This window comes from Polypterus senegalus, chromosome 9, assembly GCF_016835505.1.
Source record: "Polypterus senegalus isolate Bchr_013 chromosome 9, ASM1683550v1, whole genome shotgun sequence".
Lineage (NCBI taxonomy): Eukaryota > Metazoa > Chordata > Cladistia > Polypteriformes > Polypteridae > Polypterus > Polypterus senegalus.
Window position 1 is genome coordinate 68,705,263 of NC_053162.1, and position 23,869 is coordinate 68,729,131.

General features: G+C 39.7%; 1 protein-coding gene across 2 annotated transcripts in view; it reads right to left on the reverse strand.

Annotated features, from left to right (window-relative positions):
* ccdc102a (coiled-coil domain containing 102A) overlaps positions 1–7,971 on the reverse strand; it is a 260,694-nt gene extending 252,723 nt beyond the window's left edge. For both annotated transcript variants that reach the window (XM_039763191.1, XM_039763189.1), the window contains exon 1: positions 7,795–7,971. The gene's annotated coding sequence lies outside the window, so the exon portion shown is untranslated. The remainder of the gene's footprint in view (positions 1–7,794) is intronic.
* Positions 7,972–23,869: the final 15,898 nt, after the last annotated feature.

Sequence of the window (23,869 nt, forward strand, 5' to 3'; positions counted from 1 at the left end):
AAAAATCATGATAAACAAAAAAATAGAATGAAAAAATAAAACTAAATTTCCCAAAATGAAATGTAGCAACAACATTAAACCAAAACTGAATTCAGCAAAGCTCAGAACATCCATCCATCCATCCATTTTCTAACCCGCTGAATCCGAACACAGGGTCACGGGGGTCTGCTGGAGCCAATCCCAGCCAACACAGGGCACAAGGCAGGAACCAATCCTGGGCAGGGTGCCAACCTACCACAGGACACACACAAACACACCCACACACCAGGGCCAATTTAGAATCGCCAATCCACCTAACCTGCATGTCTTTGGATTGTGGGAGGAAACCGAGCGCCGGAGGAAACCCACGCAGACACGGGGAGAACATGCGAACCCGGGTCTCCTAACTGCGAGGCAGCAGCACTACCACTGCGCCACCGTGCCACCCAGCTCAGAACATAAAAGAAAAAATACAAAATGCACGGACATTAAAATATTAAATGAAAGTAAAATTAACCAAGTTGCAAACATCATAAAAGATTACAATACTCTCTTGGAAAAACACAGATCTGTGGTGCTACTTCTATCAGAAAACACGTAGCAAGACCTCTAAATTGAGTGGTGTCAGTGACATCAAATGTTTATTAAGTCTGACACCTCGTTTTAATTCCAATAGCACACTGTCTTTTAAAAGAATAGATATAACAAACATCACATCAATACTGTCATAAAATTAGTAAATTCCAAATCAAGAATCCAAATATAGGTCACATACCAGTCACTACAGTATCTGTATTGGATTTAGTATCACATATGAAAGTGGCCTAAATCCATTTTGAAAAGTTCTGGTTTCATGATTCATCCAGTCCAAGATCAAAGGGATCCTGTAATAATCACCAATTTTGAAAATACACACAAACAAGATAGATAAATGTGGCATAATGAATTTGTGCATAACAGATAATTAAATCTTATAACATGAATAAATGAAAAGTGTGTGCTGCTTACATGTTCCTTGTACAACACAGTAAGCCACAGTAAGACAATATGCAATTCTTGGTACTTCATCATGGGTGCAGAGCTTAAAGTTAGTTCAACTGAATAGAAATCTCAAAGTATGGTGTATCTAAAACTAAGATTCTTCAAGAAATACTAAAAGTTCAAATGTTAATATAAAACTCCTCTCTAGCAGTGATGGGAATTATAAGCAATAGCCCCAGAAACAGCGATCTGCTGCCAATTAAAAGCCAATACGAGCCTCTTTCACAAATTCAGGTTTTCGGATTCATTTTTCAAGTCCATACCTAGCATGATTCCAGGAGCTAACTACAAAATGTTCAGAGAAGCAAGTTTCTTTAAGTTCATCTAATATTTAAAAATGTGTAAAAAAGACTGCAGACTATAAGCTTTGGGGTCAGAACTGCTCCTATGCTGTGCCTCATTTTCATTTTGTTCATTTTCTGTTGTAGCCCAATTCCATACCTGTCTACTAATGTCTACAGTGTTTTAAATTAAAAGGGCAATGGCTTCTTACTCACTTAAAACTTTCAGGTACTGTAGTCATTAGGCTTTAGCCACCTGCAGTCCGATATAACTGCGATTAGTTTGTTTTCGTCCAGGAAAACCATTGTTGTGCTTGCTACATCGAAATAAATAGCAGTTGATAACAATGCATTATATGATATTTTGCACATCCAAACACCACAGCAACATGTTCACAGATAGAAGTTTTACTGACGTGTGTATGACTGATTTTATGAGACAGAAATTGACAGAAGTGCAACAATACAGCTTTCACTAAAGTTCACAGTGTAAGTCGCCATTTTGGATTGATGTCATAATCTGAAGTCGGACAAACTTGGACTTGACAGACCAGGCCTAAGTGTACAAGTAGAAAATCTGACTTGTGGGTGCATTCCAGTAGAAAATTCCGACTACAAATGGAAAGCAGCATGATTCTCATTTTGGTTTCAGTTGCTGACAGTTTATTTTTCAAGCTGACAGTTGTCTTTATTTTCCTTCCACAAAGTTGCAGTAATTGCTTTTTATCTGTCTCTTCTTGATGTATCTTTTTCTTTAAAAATTAATTTATGTCAATATTTCTAATAATTAAAAAAATGAGTTAATGCTGAATAAATGGCAATCTTTTTTGAATTATTTTGTAACTAAAACTAAGACTGTTATCAGATAGTGGAAACCTCTTGATAATAATATTAAAACAAATATCAGCTGCCAGGATGCAATCATGCTACATGCTCAATTTTGCATTCTATAGGTTCTTTATACCTATCTTCACTCATTGAGGGCTTTGGCATTAAGCGACTACTTCACCTCAAACTGCATTCCTTCAGAATGGTTATGGGTCAACGTAAAGCCATTTGTTCTATTCTGAGTAGACCTTTGGTAAAGAAAAGTGGTACATCTGTGCCCCCGCCTTCAATCAGATTGCATAACTCTTGCATTTTACAACCACGTGTTTAAAATGCGCTACTAAAGTGGCAGCTGGCATATTATTATTGTACCCACAGCTTTCTGGCAGACTCAAACTCTGGACTCCTCATAGAAATTGCATTTATTTTTAATAGCAGCAATTAACCTCTCTTGCCCCAAAGACCCAGAATCATATGGAAGATTTACAAGTGCAGTAAACAAATCAATTACACTTTCTCCAAAACAGACAGTAAATTGCCTTTGATAAGTTTTGTTATGACAACTATAAATATAGTAAGATTCTGGAAGCTCCCACTATGTTACTTTTGAATAGCAGACGGCAACAATCATGGGGGTGTTAAAATGCCAGGCTACGATGGTAAGAAACCAAGAGAATTTTAATATGATTTATAGTAATACAACTCAAAGAAAAATATGACCAATATGGAAACTATGTGTACTTGATATATTTTTAGTCTATTGCAGGGTTTCTCATCTATGGGTCGCAAGTCACTGTTGGATATAAAGTGAATCGGTCATATATGGTTTGCAAAGTGGGTTGCCATGGGATGATTAAGCAATCAGCATTGTTCAGATGATCATCCTCAATCAAAAATCAACCCCTCCACCCCCAATCTGATGATTCCTTGAGTTAAAACCCCCTCTCCCACTCCAACAATTGGCAGCAATTCTTCAAGGGGGGTGCTCTGGCGTTGAATTGCGATCTTCCAAGGGGTAAGATTTTGATGTTTGTCAAGGAATGAGTCGCAAAGACACTAAGAAGGTGTGATAAGTGGTCCATGGCCTTATGCAAATTTTAAAAAAATAAATGCACGTGAGAACGTGCAGGCTCAGAAGTGGGCGTGGGGGTTTGTTAACATGCTTCACAGGTTTTTTTGGGTGCCTGACTGATTGTGCATACATGTGCAAAAGCAAGCATCAGTCAGGTGCTTCATTCACACCTTGGAGGTGGTGGCTCATCACACCCATGCCCAATCGGATCATATTAAAGGAGCATGCATGGGACAAAGGAGAGACAAAAAAATACGAGTCAGAGAGAAAGAAAAATGAATGGACAAATGAGAGTCAAGAAAGAAAACAAACGAGTCCGGAATCAAGAACAAACAAAAGAGGGAAAAGGAGCAAAAAGAGATGGAGGTTGAAAGAAAGGATGACAGAGATGGGAGGAGATGAGTAAGCCAGTGTGCAAGAGGATGGAGGCAGGCAGTCAGGAAGAAGAGTCCCAAGGGAAGCGTAGGGAAGACACTCAAGAAGGCTGAAAAGGGTCGACTTGTTTGAGCATTAATCGGTAACTGGCGTGACCCGAGCCTTATACTGGGCTCCCACGCAAGTCTGGGGAGAGGCAGTGAGAGATGAATAGTGTGAGGCTGAGCTTGGAGTAGGAGCCCTGCTGGGTGCCTGTAAAGCATGAAATGTTTACCAGGATTGGGGACATCTTTGATCCCTAAGACTCAAACATGTTCTCTTATGTGACCTGCAAGCCACTTCTGTGATTGGCCTATTTAGATAACTGGATTCCATATCAAAGAAATGCTGTAGGAAAAAAGGCTCTGGCAAAACAACACACTGACTTAATAGTATTACAACTACTGGAGTGTCCGATATGGTCGTATTGGGGGGACATATTTGCAGGTGATGCAGCGACTCCAGTTGGATCAGATGATGCCTGGTGAGGGTATGGATTCTGGCTTATGAAGAGAGAGAGACACACAGTCAGGACGTTTGTGCAGATTTAAACTCGGCAGCATTTGTGAAGGCCAACTGAATTAATTTATCTATGTGAAGTGCTATACTGTGCAATGTGGTCTTCTTGTTTTGACTTTCAGGTGAGAACATAACAAAACAACTAGCGGCACTTTCACAACATTCACTTGTAGAAGAAACAAGCCTGATAACGTAATTTGTGGTATTTTCTCCTAAAATGGAACTCTCCACTATAACCTGTATCACAAACGGTACATAACTCATACATTATAATGCATGCTTTATAGGCAAAGATGCCTGTGTGAAACATACATATTGCCCTTTAACATCATGCCAGACATCGCTTTAGAGCTGAAATACTGTAAATTCAAAATATCATAAAACTGATCTGAAACAGCAACAATACTGTAAGAAATGGTCTAGAAAAATTGAACTCAAAGTACATCTTAATTTTGTCAATATTTTATATAAAAATATGAATGTAACACAGCTCTGATAGAAGATACCACAATGACATCCTCGGAGAAAAAGTCACAGTCAAATGTCTAACTATAGCAGATGGACATCTGTACAAAATATTATATGGATACCCCTTTCATTTAAATTTCTCTGAAAATAATGCGATTTTCAAGCAGTGTTTGCGAGTTAAGGTTGTCTAATGGCACAACTCCCTATACTCTGAGAATTCTTGAAATGTCCTGCCTTTCCATTGCCTCCAAGGTAGTTTAGTTTCTTTTGAAGTACACTGCCTATGTGCTCTTCTTCAACCAATGAGGTGGCAATGCTGGTTTGTCCAATTAAATACCATCTACACATTGTGCTCTTTGAACTCTGTTGCATTCCCATTGCAGTTAACGTTAATGGAAGGCCCTGGCTATGTACTAATAGCCCAACACTCCCATTTTCATAGCAAAATGCAGATGCCAAACAAATTTCACAAAGGAAATGATGTTTCACAGATCAATTTATTTAAATGTTATTCTCATATCAAGCATCAGTATACCACGGAACAGAAAATGTTACAAAAATGGGTCACAAAAAGATCTTTTAGTGATCTTTGATACTGAAGTGTAATATATTTTAGTGATTTTAAAAAATTAATCTAATGATTAATTATATTGTAATTCAGAGTCAGAGCACTATAGCTATGAGCTAAGACTAATGGAGGTGTGGAAATGGCATGTAGTGAATGAGCTCAGTTTTGCTAAAGCACAGCGTACCTCTTGCTTAATAACCTACACACAACCAGATAACAAAGACCAATGCTAATAGTGACATCTGGGAACTTTTTAATGTTTCCCTAATAGGTCCGGTCTCTTTGTAGCTGGCAACACTAAGTGCCTGCACCCTCTTCCAGATGTAAGAATGTGTAATTTCTTTTATAAAAAAAAAGTTAATGCAAACAACCCACATTAATAATCACATTTGCAAAGTAATCAAATTAAGGGTAAAAGACCACACATTCTCATGAGGTATGAGGTAATACAGTAAATGGAAACTGGAAAGTGGGGACAAATAGGCAAGGAATGGGTTTGTCTCAAGTTGTGAACAAGAAAATGTCAATTATAGTAGAGGCAAAGAAGCTTAGGAAAGAAGCTAAAACCAAGAAAAACATGCAGAAATTTACACTGAACAATAAAAACAACAGTTGCATTATATATAACAGGTAAACAACTCAAACAGAAAATGACCAGAATTAAGGCAGCTAAAAAATAACTTTTTTGTTAGTCTGCCTAAAGGAAAACTGCTTGAAGAAGCAGTACTTCCTCTTGTTGTTTAGCTGCTTCATTTTATCATAATAATCAAATTCAGTTGGCAAGTGATCACAACACCACATCTTGTTTCTGATTGGCTTTGGATTTTTATTGGATTTTCTTGTAATGATAAAAACTACAGGCTGCATGATATATCACGGAGACCGAAAAAGGAAATAAAAACTGTTAATACATTAAAAAAAAATCATAAAATTAGCAGCTAGATCATTGTCAAATTGCTGCCAACACCCATGAAGTGAATGATCAGCACTTACACACTGGCTTTGCCAGCCTACATTTCTTCTGTGGTCTTGACATGAATTCACTAAAAAAAAAAAAGTTCATATTTAATGAAGGCTTCTAAGTGTCTGACTGCCACTATGCAAAATTTGAGATCCAGTTTATATTTCACTAAGCTGCTTTGATGTACCATGTTTGATGGGCTCTATTCAAAGCTTTACTCAATTTGCCGTTGATTTCTTAAATAATTTAAAAGATTTTTAACATATGTTGGGAAAATGTATGAGGTTCTGAAAAATATGAGCAAAAATGGAAAATATAAACTCATGCAGTATTTAATTAAGAATGGGTCAAATTAAAACCATTTGAAACGTTGATTTAATTTTAAACATACAAAAATCAAAACTGGATTTCTTGCAGTTCTAGACAATATTCCTGAGCAATGGATATACTGACTTATAGAATGCTAGCTCTTAAAGCGATATATATTTCTTTGAGGACATGGTGTTTTTTGTGTGTATAATTTTGGATACAAAAGATCAGCACAGTGGTGAAATGCTTGGTGCTTCATCGTAGATCTACAAAAGCGACTTTGAATCCCAGGCTATATTGACGCATGAACCTTTTTCCAGGTACCAGTTTTCTTCCTACTGTACATCTCCAAGAAAAACGTTAATAAGCGTCAATTCTACATTGGCACGAGATGAGAAGACTTGAGAATGCTTTAAAATGGACTAGCATCTGATTCTCCATTGCTTACAGTTTTTCACCTGATTTTGCCAGGATATGTTTCTTTGGGTCTGAATTGGATTTACTAAATCTGATAAATGATTATCATACAGAAAATGAATCAGAATCAGTTAGACGGATTTAATTGCCTGATATACGTACTTTTCGAACTCTGATAGGGATTATGATTATGGTACCTGTCATTAATATTGTTAACAAAATGTTAGAAACAGAACTAGCCATTTTACTTTGCATAACATTAATACTGGAAGGGTTACAATATTATTAAGCACTGAGCAATCTGAAAAAACTTTTGACAAATCGCAAAACCCGCCTCTGCAGAAATCTGATTCGTCGACGGCTGCTAGCAATTAATCTCGGACTTTCGTGTCGGTTGGATCGCTATGACATCCGTCAAAAAAATGAAGCGGCGGGTAGTGGAGGAAAGCGGAATCAGTTCTGAACTTTTTCTTCTACCAGAACCAGCAAATTTACTGATAAACCGAGCTCTCATGCTGTCAATTCGCTTAGTAAGCTAATGCCAAATAATGTGCGTACTGAAGTTTAAGGACACTCGCGTTAAGATTGCACCCACACCCTAAACAACTCTATGTAACACATGAAAAAAAAACAAAATTTCGCGTTTCTGAGAAGAAAAATGACATTGAAACGAAAAAGTTGTGCAGATGCACATGTAATATGTTTAACATAGGTGCATGCTTTAAAGTATAACTGCATGCTGCCACAATGGTTAATCAAGCTGCAAATTCAGATAGCTGTGCCTTAAAATGAAATGCAAAAATATTGTGCTCACATCTGTTTCCAGATCTGGAATGCTGCTGTACCCTCATCCTGTTTCCTCACCATCTAATAAAATAAAGCTACATTAACCAGCCTTCTCTTTTTACGGTCTCTTCATGAAATCATCTGTACTGACCTTGTGAAGCGTCTGGGAAACGCACTCACACTGGCCTCGAGCGATCGATCGTTTTTGTTGCGTGCTGATTGTTTGTTTTAGCTTTCTCTTGGATTCTTTTCCTTACTCGTGTCCCCTGTTTCTGCTCCGGCAGGAATTTCCTTGGGAGATACAAACAAGAGCCTTGGAACGGGAGGAGGAGGGACCCCGGATGAAGGCAGTTTAAGAAGAGACTAGCAGGTTAGGAAGCCAATCGTGGGGCGGAAAAATACGAAGGAGGCGGGATTAAGACGCGAATCAGGGAGCGCGTGGCGTTTCAGAGGGAGAAGACAGCCGCGCGCGCGGAGCGGTGGGGGGTTTGGAGGAAAAGAAGCCAACGTAAGCTTCCCGGAGTAGAGACATAACAGTATAGTATGTGTGCAGTATTTTTAATTATTGTATTGTAATTATTATCCCTCTGCAAAGTGGATACAACATCAAATGATGTCGCTTCTTCCACGCATTTTATCATACAGCAAATCATGCCAGTATTTTCACATTACAACAAACGCTGTTACACTGATGTGAATGTCACTGAAACACAAAAACACATAACATCACAGTCTCAGGCCTGCATGTTCAACTTCACGTCCGTGGACTGAACTATTTAATTGTGGATATTTCTGCAAGGAAACTTCTGTACACTGGTAGTACTATATCGTTTGCATGGAAAAGGCGCTATATAAATAAAATGCATTAATATTATATAATTTGATCTGTTTTTTAAAATACAGATTCAGTTCAAAACTATCGTAACCTGAAACATTTTTTGCCACTATTACACTTATATTAGATACTGTCTGATTTAGAAAAGGTGGTAGCCATGTGTTACCTGTGGGTGTTGTGGCGGGTGGCTGGGTCCCATGCCCGACTGGGACGGCCCTTCTACTTATGTTCCCGGGGAGCAGCCATGGGCTCCTCAGTACCTCCCCTGGGATGCTTGGTGGCAGTCTCCCTGGTTGACAATGGTGCCTCAGTTTCCCGCAGGGTTTCATGGGAGATGGTGTTCTCCCCAACCCTGTGGGGATCTGTGGTGGCCTCCAGGGGATGCTGCATGGATCCCGGAGCCAACCTGGACACCTCTACAGCCCTGCCCGGAAGTGCAATTAGCAACAGCTGATCAAGCACCTGGAGCACTTCTGGGTGGGTTATAAAAAGGGCCAGCATCCACCACTCAGGAGCCAGAATCGGGAGGAAGAGGACGAGGTTGCCTGGGAGGAGTGGTGGTGCCAAGGTGGATAGCTGTGTGTTAACTAAACTACTGTAAGTGCTTTTGGGACTGTGTTGTAGCTGGTGGGAATATGGGGAAGACGTGCCCTCCGGCTGAAGAAAAATAAAGTCTGTTGGATTTTACACATGCCTCTGAGTCAGTCTGTGCCAGGTCAGGTGCAATATAGCGCCTTTATCACAGTGTCTATATATATATATATATTATGAAAGATTGCTCAGAAGGCCTTGAACCCAAAAAAGGAAATTGTAGAGGAATACCAAAAATGTATCCTTGCGTGTTTTATTATTTTTGGGTGAATTTATGACTGGGGTGTGCCTGTCCTATATAACTATGATATTCTGTACCCATGGTACCCTGTACAGTTGCTAAGGGAATAATGAGATAGTGGCAATATTTTTATTTTCTTCTCAGTAAGAATTTATGTATAACAAGTTTGTTTTTGGATATAGCTGTGTGTCGGTGACTTTTAATCTGTTTAACTATTTTAGGACATTTAGATAATATTAAGAAATAGGTCTGTTAAAACATAATACCATTTATCTGTAGGCTGATTTTTGTAATCTAATATGTTTCTTGACTCTATTATGCAAATGAACCTATCTTACTTAAGATCGTTACTTTGTTATATTCCTCAGTCTTGTCATAAAGAACTGTTCACATAAAGGGGCTCAGTCAAGCTTGCTGTAATAAAGGACATCCATCTTTGGATTCATTGATAATGGTGATCTTGACTGTCCTTTATTTACAGAGTATTTCCACTAATAGACATAATGAGAGATTTGGAATCGGAAAGACTTGAAACTATTTTTGAGAGTAAAGACAGTAAAGAAGGAAACACATACAACACTCGGCTGATAAACTTACTGTGACAATGAAAGAACTGATGAGAGTATCCCAGATAAAAACAGGATGGTTACTGCAAAACTTTCTGGAGAATGTGATATTGAGACAATGTGAAATTGATGTGTTAAAAATTGTTCTTTAGGTGGAATTCAAAAGGATAATTTCAAGTTTAAGTCAGATTAAACACTTAACACCTTCTGCTTTCCATCCCTCTCATGGTCGCAGTCTGGATTTCAAATTCAGTTCTACTTCTGGTTCTGTGTAGGATCTGTTTTAACGATCAATTTCGCATCTTCAGTTATTGCCTTGTGACTCATACTGTAAAACAAAAAACAAGGAGACAGTTCCAAAAGAGAGTTTTTTGTTAATCTCAACACAGACACTTAAATACATTTTCAAAGTCAAAGCTTCGCTTCTTAAGATCTACAACAGTGCAGAGCTGAGTTACAGAACCATTTAGTGCTAGATAGAGAAAAGCAACAAAAACAAAATAATTTGAACGCTGACAAGAGACCTCTTTATTCATATATATATTACAGTACATTATAATATGCTGCTTTATATTAACTATCATCGTATAATTAAAAGACAAATTAAATGTTTATTTCATTTATTGTGAAAACTACTGAATATACAGTAAGTCAGGGGAGTGTTCTGGTGAGACCGCATCTGGAGTACTGCGTGTGGTTCTGAACACCACATTACAAAAAAAAAGGCAGCATAGAGAAAAAGCAGCCAAGAAAATAAGAAATACGAATAAAGGGCATGTCCCACTGTGACAAGCTATGGAAAGTAAACCTCTTTAGTCTTGAGGAGGGCAGGCATGGAGACCTAATCCATTTCTTCAGAGCTCTCAAACACATTGGTAATGTTGATCAAGCAGGGTTCTTTAAATTAAAGAGTGAATTACATACAGTACTTGCTAAAACCAGAGGAAATTAAGGGGAAGTAAGTTTAACACTAATATCAGGAAGCACTACTTTACAAAAATCATTATGGAAATTTAAAAAATCTTCTCTTCATGTAGCTGAAGCAGCAGCCTTGACAGCATATAAAAGGTATCTGGATAAGATATTGGAGTAACCAAGCTAACTAACCAAATTAATTTATTGGAGCAGATGATTGTTTGTCAAATGTCTTTTATTCTTAGTGCTTCATATTTTGTCTGAGGACTTTGCAAAGATTGAAAGCTATCTTTTGTTCTTATGTATTTTTGATGGAGTGATTCATCTTTATATTTTTTAGTACTTTTCATAGGTAACATTACTCCAAAGATCTTTGCTGTTGGAATTATATGGTATTGTGTTTTGAATACCTCCCATAGTCCAAAAACATTTTATAGGCTGATTAGGGATAGAGGGGTTCTTGCACTATGACTGACATGTAGGGCAGTTTTTTGCATTGTGTATATTGTCCACTGCTGTATGTTCATTAACCAATACTGAAAGAATGGAAGGATATTAGAATGTACATGGTGAGGCTGGGGTGGTCATTTGGCATTGGGATTCCAAAGTTGTAACTTGTTTATCACACCATTTTTCTTTTATAGCCACACTGGTAGCAGTGACAACTGGATGAATGGTATGTCCTCTGTGTGTGTTATGTGCTACAGAAGGACATTATAGGGTGAGCACCAGCCCAAGCACAAGAGATACGCCTCAGTTAGTATAGATGCCTTTTCCTCTCTTTAAAGAAAACTGAATCTGGGGAGAACAAAACTTCCTAGCCAGTAAAGGACACACAGTTACAGAAAAGACTACATAGGACAGTGTAGTTTCTCTAACAGAAATATTGTAAGCAGCTAGGGAGCTGGTGACGCCGCCCTTTAATAGCAAAGAATCAGGGGTGTAGGGACACCAAGTGCCAGTTGAGGGACTTACAGTGTCATGCCACTGGAACAAATATGGAGCTGCCTTAGTCCAAAGCTGTAATCCAAATTTGGAGGTTTAAAGTCATCTCAGTGCCTCAGGCTAATTACGCCTGAAGTCAGGAGGAGAGCTCATGGCAGGCACTCAGCATGGAAGGGAGAAGTGGGCAAGTGATCCATCCACCACGCCAGCCAGTACATACATGGGAAGAGCCAGTAAGAAAGCAGGTGTTCTTGTGTTGCACTCATTTTGTACTTTTATGTGTTCCTGTGTGTTTCTTTTGTCTCTTTCATCTTCTTTTTTATTTTTTAATAAAGGTGCAGTTCATATTCACCTCCTACCACAGTACATCTAACAACAAGCACCATTATAAAACATATTACAGAGCAAATAGGAATAGGACCATGAATCAGCAAGGATAAACCTTTCTGAGAATAACTAACCACCCCAACTCTCCTTTGACAAGTTCAATACAACTGTTTTTTTTTTCCCCAGCAACATACAGGAAAATAAAACAATGTTATGGGGGCGGTTGGTGGCAGCTGTTAAACAGGTGCATTAAGAACAAGCAATGCAAGGTCTCACAAGAAACCCCATAAGAACACATTGCCACACTCACACATTTTTTCTCACTTATTCAACAGACACAACAGGCACCGTCGACTATTAATGCCTCTGTATTCTTCTGTTTAAAGTATGGGCAGATTATGTGAATTTTTAGTATAACCAAACATTTTAAAATCAATGTATATCCTTTGTAAAATGGTAATTTTTCTGCAAAAGGCCAGAAAATATATTTTATGATAGTAACGTGTTGTCATCCTTTATGAAGTATTATTTTATGGTACAAATAAAAGATCAAAATGCTTATAAAGTGTTGTAGTATTAGATGTCTAGGCAGGTTACCTAATACTGTATATAATGAAGGAATACACACAGGGATGAGATTGTTTCCATTCCCTTAACCAGCTGGTAGGCCAATATGAAGGAACAATGGAGGGAGGCCCAGTTCCAGAAATATTTGCCCCCTCAAGTGCTAGATGTCAGCATCACTGGAGGCAGGAACACACATGGACAATTGCAGGGCATGCTGGGACTTGTAGTGCTGTGAGGCAACCTTGTTGGGGTCCATGGGTGCCACCAGAAGGTGATACTGGTAGATACACTCCCTGCTTTAACAAACTTCTGATTGATCATGAAATACTTCCATCGAGTTATGCCCTTGCACCGGAAGTACTTCTGTTTCTTTTGGTTGCTCCCGCTAGGGGTTGCTACAGCGAATTATCTTCTTTTATACCTTTCTGTCCTCTACATCTTGTTCTCTCACACCCATCACCTTCATGTCCACTCTCACCACATCCATAAACCTCCTCTTAGGCCTTCTTCTTTTCCTTTTACCTGGCAGCTCCATTCTTAACATCCTTTTCCCAATATGCTCAGCATCTCTCCTCTGCACATGACCAAACCAATGCAATGCAATACAGCTGACCCTGTAATGTACTCATTTCTAATCCTATCCATCCTCGACACACCCAGTGCAAATCTTTGCATCTTTAACTCTACTACCTCCAGCTCTGTCTCCTGCTTTCTGGTCAGTACCACCGTCTCCAACCCATCTAACATAACTGGTTTCACTACCATTCTGTAGACCTTCCATTTCACTCTTGCTGATACCCATCTGTCACAAATTACTCCTGACACTCTTCTCCACCCATTCCACCCTGCCTGTACTGTGTTTTTCACCTCTCTTTCATACTCCCCATTATTCTGTACTGTTGATCCCAAGTATTTAAATTCATCCACCTTCGCCAACTCTACTGCCTGCATCCTCACCATTCTACTGACCTCCCTCTCATTTACACACATGTATTCTGTCCTGTTCCTACTGGCCTTCATTCCTCTCTAGAGCATATCTCCACCTCTCCAGGGTCTCCTCAACCAGCTCCCTACTATTGCTAAAGATCACAATGTCATCAGCAAACATCATAGTCCACAGGGACTCCTGTGTAATCTCACCTGTCAACCTGTCCATCACCTTTGCAAATAAGAAAGGGCTCAGAGCCGATCCTTGATGTAATCCCACCTCCACCTTGAATGCATCTGTCACTCCTACCACAGACTTCACCACTGTCACACTTCCCTCATATATATCCTGTACAACTCTTATATACTTCTCTGCCATTCCCTACTTCCTCATACAATACCACAGCTCCTCTTGAGGCACCCTGTCATATTCTTTCTCCAGGTCCACAAAGATGGAATACAACTCCTTCTGGCCTTCTCTATACTTCTTCATCAACATCCTCAGAGCAAACAGTGCATCAGTGGTGCTCTTTCTTGGTATGAAACCATACTGCTGCTCACTAATCATCACCTCACTTCTTAACTGAGCTTTTACTACTCTTTCCCATACTTTCATGCTGTGACTCATCAATTTTATCCCCCTGTAGTTACTGCAGTCCTGCACATCTCCCTTATTCTTAAACATCGGCACCAGTAAACGTCTTCTCCACTCCTCAGGCATCTTCTCACTTTCCAAGATTCCATTAAACAATCTGGTTAAAAACTCAACTGTCATCTCTCCTAAACACCTCCATGCTTCCACACATTAGTCGTGTGGACCAATAGCCTTTCCATTTTTCATCCTCCTCATAGCTTTCCTTACTTCCTCCTTGCTAATCCGTTGCACTTCTTGATTCACTATCTCCACATCATCCAACCTTCTCTCTGTCTCTCTCATTCTCTTCATTCATCAACCTCTTTAAGTACTCTTTCCACCTGCTCAACACACTCTCCTCGCTTGTGAGTATGTTTCCATCTTTATCCTTTATCACCCTAACCTGCTGCACATCTTTCCCAGTTCGGTTCCTCTGTCTAGCCAATCGGTACAGGTCCTTTTTCCTTCCTTAGTGTCCAGCCTCTCATATAACTCATCATATGCCTTTTCTTTAGCCTTCGTCACCTCTCTCTTCACCTTGCGCCTTATCTCCCTATACTCTTGTCTACTTTCTGCATGTCTCTGACTATCTCACTTCTTCTTCGCCATACTCTTCCTCTGTATACTCTCCTGTACTTCCCCATTCCACCACCAGGTTTCCTTTTCCGCCTTCCTCTGTCCAGATGTCATGCCAAGCATCCTTCTTGCTGTCACCCTTGCTACATCTGCTGTAGTTGCCCAACTGTCTGGTAATTCTTCACTGCCACCCAGCACCTGTCTCATGTCCTCCCTAACCTCAACCTTGCAGTCTTCCTTTTTCAGCTTCCAACATTTGATCCTTGGCTCTGCCCTCACTCTCTTCCTGTTCTTGCTCTCCAGCATCATCCTACAGACCATCATCCTATGCTGCTTAACTACACTTTCCCCTGCCACCACTTTGCAGTCTTCAGTCTCCTTCAGATTGACTCTTCTGCATAGGATGTAATCTACCTGTGTGCATCTTCCTCCACTCTTGTACGTCACCCTATGTTCCTCCCTCTTCTTAAACTGCGTATTCACCACAGTCATGTCCATCCTTTTCGCAAAATCCACTATCCTCTGACCTTCTTCATTCCTCTCCTTGACACCATACCTACCCATCACCTCCTCGACTCCTCTGTTCCCTTCACCAACACGTCCATTGAAATCTGCTTCAATCACCACTTTGTGTCCCGTGGGTACACTGTTCATCACTTCATCCAACTCACTCCAAAAATCTTCTTTGTCATCCATCGCACACCCATCTTGCGGGGCATATGCATTAACAACATTCATCATCACACCTCCAATTTCCAGCTTCATAATCATTACTCTGACACTCTTTTCACCTCCAAAACACTCTTGACATATTGTTCCTTCAGAATAACCCCTACCCCATTTCTCCTCCCATCCATTCCATGATAGAACAATTTGAATCCACCTCCGATCCACCTGGCCTTACTAACTGGAACGTATTGTCGTCCATATACTGTAATAGAATGCAGCCCGATAGCCATATTAAAATATTTAACCAATCACATTTCAGCCGTCATTTGTTGTCAGGCAGAGAGAATAGACTGCAGCTCGATAGCCGTGGGAGGCAGAGTTTCGTATTAAAGCATTTAACCAATCACATTTCGGCCATCATTTGTTGCCAGGCAGAGAGGATTTCACAATCTATTGTGGAGGCACTCTAATACAGAATAAATGTCGATTAACCTGTTGCTTCAACCAATCAGATTTTGAGTTGGTGTCAGTAGGGCCCTCTAGCAGGCGTACGGCAACGTCACCGTATTCAGACCCATTGATTGGATAGAAGCCGATACGAGGAACTCTACAAGGCCATTGAACGCACCGCAAACGCTCCGAGCAAAATATCGTCGCATGCACTACGGCCAACTCCATGGCAGGATTCTGAACAATATTATTTGCCAGACACAGATCAGATTTCAAGAGCATGAAAACCTGATGTTTGTCACGCTCCTCGAGCCTCAGAAGTTTCGGAAATACAAGAAAAATTTGACGCATGCAGCCTTCTCCACTTTAACACAAGAGCCACGGAGCGCTTTTTGATCTGTCTCAGCTAAAAACAGAACTGACTGTAATGTATGCCATGGATGATTTTGCAGGAGAATCTCCCACTGATCTCCTTGACTTCCTTCATCAGAACAATCTGAATGAGAGCATGGGGTAGCTGTTCACATTGGTATATTTGGCGGTGAGCATTCCTGTATACACTGCTTCTGTCGAGCGGACATTTTCAGCCCTAAAGCGAAATCAAACTTATCCCAGAAATACCATAGGGCGGGTTCGCCTTTCAGCATTAGCTTCGATGGCGATAGAAAGTGAGGTTTTGATGGAACTGAAGTGCACGGATAATCCGTACGACAGAGTAATTGAACTGTTTTTGAGGAAAGAGAGGACGATGGATTTTGTTTACAAATAATCCGAATTTTTGGTGTGTAAAATGTTGCGATTTTCCTAAATAATATTGGAAGTTTATGAGTTATTATTGATGTTTTTTATGTGTGGCGCGGCTGTGGCTGCAGTACAAAGGAACTTGTTCATCCCTGGTTTTTCTATAAAATAAAGGCATCTATTGTGGCTACAGGATATATATATATATATATATATATATATATATATATATATATATATATATATATATATATATATATATATATTGTGGCAGTAGGGGGCGCTAGTGCTCCCTTTAACCCTCAGGTACAACTCCAGACACCAGGTAAAAGTCCAAGACTTCTTTATTTCTTCACACAATGTGCACAAAGCACCCTCCACACTACTCATAAATTTCACTACAATACCACAATAAACTCTTTTAAACAAACTCCCCTCCTCGCCCAGACACTTTCTCCTCTACCTCCCAGCTCAGCTCAGTGTCTGGACTGAGGCACCGTCCTTTTATAGCCCCTGACCTGGAGATGTTTCTGTTTTCTGTGTTTTCCCATCAATCCATAGTTCCTAATTCCTTCTGGGTCAGGGCAATCAGTCCTTTAATTCAACCCGGGAGCACGACATTTCCTCCCGTCACGTGACCGTGACGTACTCCTGGGTCATACGGCCTCACAGGGCCCATAAGCCCCCCCACAGCGACTCCTGGTGGTCTCCAAGGTATCCAGCAGGGCTGTGTATAAACACTACAAAGTCCATAAGGCCCTGCTGGACCTCGGGGCATGATCCTGCTGTCAGGAGAGCTCCTCCTGGTGGCCTGGGGGTGCAGACCGGCATGGGAAGCCGGCAGTCCTCCACAATATATATATATATATATATACAGTGGTGTGAAAAACTATTTGCCCCCTTCCTGATTTCTTATTCTTTTGCATGTTTGTCACACAAAATGTTTCTGATCATCAAACACATTTAACCATTAGTCAAATATAACACAAGTAAACACAAAATGCAGTTTTAAATGATGGTTTTATTATTTAGGAGAAAAAATCCAAACCTACATGCCCTGTGTGAAAAAGTAATTGCCCCTTGTTAAAAATCACCTAACTGTGGTGTATCACACCGGAGTTCAATTTCCGTAGCCACCCCCAGGCCTGATTACTGCCACACCTGTTTCAATCAAGAAATCACTTCAATAGGAGCTGCCTGACACAGAGAAGTAGACCAAAAGCACCTCAAAAGCTAGACATCATGCCAAGATCCAAAGAAATTCAGGAACAAACGAGAACAGAAGTAATTGAGATCTATCAGTCTGGTAAAGGTTATAAAGCCATTTCTAAAGCTTTGGGACTCCAGCGAACCACAGTGAGAGCCATTATCCACAAATGGCAAAAACATGGAACAGTGGTGAACCTTCCCAGGAGTGGCCGGCCGACCAAAATTACCCCAAGAGCGCAGAGCGACTCATCCGAGAGGTCACAAAAGACCCCAGGACAACGTCTAAAGAACTGCAGGCCTCACTTGCCTCAATTAAGGTCAGTGTTCACGACTCCACCATAAGAAAGAGACTGGGCAAAACGGCCTGCATGGCAGATTTCCAAGGCGAAACCACTGTTAAGCAAAAGAACATTAGGGCTCGTCTCAATTTTGCTAAGAAACATCTCAATGATTGCCAAGACTTTTGGGAAAATACCTTGTGGACTGATGAGACAAAAGCTGAACTTTTTGGAAGGCAAATGTCCCGTTACATCTGGCGTAAAAGGAACACAGCATTTCAGAAAAGAACATCATACCAACAGTAAAATATGGTGGTGGTAGTGTGATGGTCTGGGGTTGTTTTGCTGCTTCAGGACCTGGAAGGCTTGCTGTGATAGATGGAACCATGAATTCTACTGTCTACCAAAAATCCTGAAGGAGAATGTCCGGCCATCTGTTCGTCAACTCAAGCTGAAGCGATCTTGGGTGCTGCAACTGGACAATGACCCAAAACACACCAGCAAATCCACCTCTGAATGGCTGAAGAAAAACAAAATGAAGACTTTGGAGTGGCCTAGTCAAAGTCCTGACCTGAATCCAATTGAGATGCTATGGCATGACCTTCAAAAGGCGGTTCATGCTAGAAAACCCTCAAATAAAGCTGAATTACAACAATTCTGCAAAGATGAGTGGGCCAAAATTCCTCCAGAGCGCCGTAAAAGACTCATTGCAAGTTATCGCAAACACTTGATTGCAGTTATTACTGCTAAGGGTGGCCCAACCAGTTATTAGGTTCAGGGGGCAATTACTTTTTCACACAGGGCCATGTAGGTTTGGATTTTTTCTCCCTAAATAATAAAACCATCATTTAAAACTGCATTTTGTGTTTACTTGTGTTATATTTGAATAATGGTTAAATGTGTTTGATGATCAGAAACATTTTGTGTGACAAACATGCAAAAGAATAAGAAATCAGGAAGGGGGCAAATAGTTTTCACACCACTGTATATATATATATATATATATATACTGTATATATATATATATATATATATATATATATATACTATATATATATATATATATATATATATATATATATATATACACCCCGATCTACATACTGTAGAACCATCTACATACCGTAGGCACAACACGAGAGGCTTCGCCTCTAGCGCTGATGTCCGAGGTTCGATTCCCGAGAGGGGGTGCAGTGAGTGTGTATGCCTGATGAGCCCAGAATTTAGGGCCAAACACGTGCCGCGTACTGTTTGCATTATTTGACAGTAAAACTATTTCAATATATTTAATATATATATATCAGCGCTTCCCGATTCATTTTACCCTCGCACCCCCTTGGTTTGAGAAGAACTTGAAAAAAAATGAGGTTAATGCAGAAAAACAGATCACCAATTGAAGCTTTATGAATAATGGATACTTTATTCGCCATCAATAATTGTTTTGGTAAAGCCATACTCAGTGTAATCCTCCTTCCATGTTCTAATTTTTTCACCACTAACCATGATTAAATGAACAGTAAAAAAGTAAGAGTGAAGCGAGGGTGACTTATCCAGGCAGGCAGGCGACAGCTCAATAGCTCGAATTTGGATATAAGTAGGTTCTATTTAGTCGACAGAAATATCTTTGGTAGGAATGTAAGTTGAATTTAGTCTTTAAATTTCTATGGTGAAGAAAAATTCTTTAACTTACATTCCTACCAAACATATTTCTGTCGACTAAATAAAAATTACTTATATTTAAAATTTAAATAGAACTTGTACAGATACAATAGTTCATAATACCCACGCAGCACTACAGTAAGTGCACGTAAGAGCAGGAGTCATCCGTTTTAACAAGCAGCATATTGCACTGATACGAAATAGCCTGCCCATTTAATTATTTAGGAATGGATAGATAAATTAAGATTTTGTACAAATAATGTTTTTCATTTTTCTTCCTCGATGGATTCTGGCACCCCCAGCAACAGCTGCTCGCACCCCAAAGGAGATATATGTATATAGTAGCAAAATACCCGCGCTTCGCAGTGGAGAAGTAGTGTGTTAAAGAAGCAATGAAAAAGAAAAGGAAACATTTTGAAAATAACGTAACATGATTGTCAATGTTATTGTTTTGTCACTGTTGTGACTGATGAGTGTTGTTGTCATATATATATATATATATATATATATATATATAAATATAAATATATATATTTACACACACACAAACATATATATATACATATCTATACATATACACATACATATACATACACACATACATACACACACATATATACACACAAATACATATATATATATACATACACACACACATATATAAACATATATATACATATACATACATATCTACATATATACACACACAGCTATTTCGTATCAGTGCAATACGCTGCTTGTTAAAACGGATAACTCCCGCTCTTACGTGCAAGTCTGCGTGGATATTATGAACTATCGTATTTGTTCAAGTTCTATTTAAATTTTAAATAGAAGGAATTTTTATTTAGTCGACAGAAATATCTTTGGTAGGAATGGTAAAAACAGACAGGAATATTATTCCTGAATAAATCAACTCAAACCTTAAACAACTTATAATATTTTGCTCTCCATAAAAATATATCCTGTCAAAATTATACAAATTCAAATATGAACATGCTGCATAACAAAACCTAGAAATATAAATAAAATGTGTTCCTTTCAGCAATAACAAATCAAATCATTCAGTTGTCTTTGCTCATATGTCATTTTAGAGCTGGACGCCTGGCATCTTTTTGGCAACAAGTTCGTTTCTGTTTGCTGTGAGGTTCTGTGTTGTGGAGATTCTCAGGATGGATTGCAGGTGCTCATCAGTGAGGCGACTCCTGTGTGCTGTTTTGTTAGTCTTTATCACTGAGAAGAGCTTCTCACACAGATATGTGCTACCAAACATGCACAAGGTTCGAGCCGCATGTAGACGGACTTTTTTTGTTCTTCAAAGTCACCAAAGCGCCGTGCAAACTCAGTGCGCTCAGTTTATCAGCAAAGTGCGTATTTGGGAACACCGTAGTGACGACTTGGTTTAACATTACTTGGTAATAGGGAAAGTGGGGCAAGTGGTTGTGTCTCCCATAAAAGCAGCCTCAATTGAAATCACTTTGTGATTGTGCACGGGTAAAAACGTCCGCTGAAGTGTCAGATTCTTATTTAATTCTTCTGCTTTCTGTATCTTCTGCATTGCATTCAGGTCTTTCAGGTTACCCTGATGTTTTGTTTTATAGTGCCGTCTTAGATTAAATTCTGTAATTACAGCCACATTAGCTCCACAAATGAGACACACGGGTTCAGTAAACATATACTCAGCCTCCCATCGGTTTTAAAGGCTCTATTTTAAGAATCAACTTTTCTCTTCAGCATCGTGTGAGCTAGCCGCAATAACTTGCAGCATCTTAAGGTAGACTTGATTAGCGGTAACTGTTCGGCAAGGCAGCTGAAGCGCTGCATTATGGGATCTGTAGTTTATTGTGTTACCAGCGCTTCATATACCGGGCTTTAATAACAATAATACAGTATATAAAATGATCTAAGCCTTGAGTTTGACACATATGGACTAAATAGAACTTGAAAAGATATATTTTTCAAATGTGATCGCGCAATTCAGATAGAGTTGACGCCGCACTACAGCCTGCATGCCTCAATAAGTCATCCTCCCTTGCCCTTACTTTTTTACCGTTCATCTAATGAATACACTGAGTATGGCTTTACCAAAACAATCACTGATGGCGAATAAAGTATCCATTATTCGAGTATGTAGATCGGGTTATATATATATACATATATATATATATATATACCCGCGTATCGCAGCGGAGAAGTAGTGTGTTAAAAAGCTAGAAAAGAAAAGGGAACATTTTAAAAATAACGTAACATGACTGTCAATATACAGTATTTGTTTTGTGAGTGTTACTGAGTGTTGCTGTCATCAAGGATTTGATTATCATTATTTCTTTCAATCAGGTTCGTATTTGTAGGATGTGTTGTGTTCAAGTTACATTCCGTGTTTGTCAATCGTTGTAAAGATGACAGGTTTCATTCATCGATTCGTTTCTTACTGCATCAATAAACAGCTCGTCTTCTTCTTTATCTGAGACCTGACACACTGCATGCACGGGTTTTTTTTACACTGTCTTCCTTTAGCGGGACATTGACTTTTTCCAACGTGTGCTTTGTTTCCGCAGTAGTTGGATTTATGAATATGCTTGTATGTATGAGGCGCTTCATATTTTTGCTGCCTTTTCAATTGTGTAATTCGGTTTTGTTCAGCTCTTTGGAACTGTTGCCTTTTATCTGTGCACTGCGTCAGTTCACGTGAGCCACTCGGTGTACATGCATCGAAGGTTCCCAGCTGTGCTGGTGCCATCTCGTGCTATGTCCATGGCTGTATTTAATGTTACCTTAGTCCTGGCACTTAAAACTTTCTCTCGCAGTTTAGCTGAGTTTGTGTCAAACACCACCCTGACCATCTCATCTTCCTCTCCATAAGCACAGTCCTTCACCCGTGAATATTTATCCGTGGCAGTTTGCTATTGGATTGCCGCTGACGGACGGCCTTATATGGGCAGGCACTAAATTACAAGCGCCAGCGCAGCCTGTCTATGAACTTAATTTAAAGTGTAGGTTTACATCGTGCTTTGTTTCCGAAGTAGCAGAACTCATGAATATGGTTGTATATGTCACTCGCTTCGCTTCTTATTGTTTAGCTGCCTTCTCAATTATATAATGCATGTTTTCTTCAGCGCTTTTTGAGGTCTTCCTGGTTTTCTATGTACTGCGTGATTACGTGGGAGGCGTGATGATGACACACGAAACTCCCCCCGGCGTTGAAGCTCATCTCCATTACAGTAAATGGAGAAAAACTGCTTCCAGTTATGACCATTACGCGTAGAATTTCGATATAAAACCTGCCCAACTTTTGTAAGGAAGCTGTAAGGAATGAACCTGCCAAATTTCAGCCTTCCACACACGGGAAGTTGGAGAATTAGTGATGAGTCAGTGAGTGAGTGAGTGAGTGAGTGAGTGAGTGAATGAGTGAGGGCTTTGCCTTTTATTAGTATATATATATATATATATATATATATATATATATATACTATTAAAAGGCAAAGCCCTCACTCATTCACTCACTCACTCACTCACTCATCACTAATTCTCCAACTTCCCGTGTAGGTAGAAGGCTGAAATTTGGCAGGCTCATTCCTTACAGCTTACTTACAAATGTTGGACAGGTTTCATTTCGAAATTCTACGTGTAATGGTCATAACTGGAACCTATTTTTCTCCATATACTGTAATGGACTTTAGCTCGATGGCCGTGGGGGCGGAGCTGCGTGTGACATCATCACGCCTACCATGTAATCACGTGAACTGACTGTGACTGCAGTACGTAGTAAGGAAGGAAGAGCTCCCAAAGAGCGCTGAAGAAAAACGCTGCATACTTTATTCGTTTAATGAGAAGACACGAGGTATAAACGAGACTTTGGATCACTTTGTAACGGAGTTAAAATTGCTGTAGCGAGAAACTTTTAAGTGCCGGGTCTTAGCTAACATTAAATAAAGCCGTGGACATCGCAACATTACACAAGAGAGCAGCTCACGTGAACTGACTGAACGCAGTACGAGTGATCACTTCCATGCATCAAACCTGTTCAAAAAATGCATTACACAATTGACAAGGTAGGAAAAGAATTTGCTCCGAGCTGAGCTCCACAGCTAATGTGGTC